The sequence below is a fragment of the Lactuca saligna genome, chromosome 4 (assembly GCF_052625555.1).
Source record: "Lactuca saligna cultivar CGN05327 chromosome 4, ASM5262555v1, whole genome shotgun sequence".
Lineage (NCBI taxonomy): Eukaryota > Viridiplantae > Streptophyta > Magnoliopsida > Asterales > Asteraceae > Lactuca > Lactuca saligna.
In genome coordinates, this window is record NC_136420.1 from 124,492,199 (window position 1) to 124,493,124 (window position 926).

Genomic DNA, 926 nt, shown 5'->3' on the forward strand with positions numbered 1-926 from the left:
CTGTGTCTGTAAACAAGAAGTCAACTTCACACAAATTTGTAATTTCCTTTCAATTGTTAAATGTATCAAATAGGGAAATAGAGGGTAGATTGTAATTAACACTTACCAGTAACAGGGGATGTGAAGTCACAGACCGTATACACGAATCTGAACTATCGAGACTCGAAGACATAATCGACTCACAACTGTCATATCTTGGGTGGGAGTGGGAGAAGTTGTAGACTCGCACTTAGAGTTGGTCTCTCCCGTATCTCATCAATCTCTAGTCGGCATTCGACAGGCACTCGGAAATCGTATGAATCGTATGCGAATATAAGATTGTGAACTATGAAGACTTAAAGAGTGAATCAGTGAAGACCGAAGAACCTGAAGGCGGAATGTCACGGGATGCTTCAATCACCGTGTGCCACTTAGTATTTTCTCCGACTAAGTCAGGCTAACTTCGACGATCTAGATGTACTAACGAACTTAGGAAGCAAGAGTTACGACAAGGGACACTTCAATAAAGCTTCTATTATATAACTCAACTTCTTTACAAGGCAACTTCTTGATGGTTTTGACAAATGAGTCCTCCCCCTATTTATAGGAACCTTACACCTCCTCAAATGGAAGTTTCTAGGTCCCGATCATTCATGACTAATCTAGACTCTTCCTATTATATACATGGATTTTACAAGACTCTAGAATATTGTAAACTTGTATACGATGCTCTAGAAATCTCTAAGTCTTCCCGACATTATCCAAATCGTTCTTGTATGATCTAGTGTGTTCTAGATCCTTCCAAAGTCTTCTGGGTCGTTCTAATTTCTTCTAGTGCCTTCATCATCTATTTCGGATCATTCTCCTTAATTCCATGGACATCTATAATATTCTAGCACCTTCCAGGGTCTCGTAGAGCATTCTTGATTTCTCCGGAGATTTCTCGA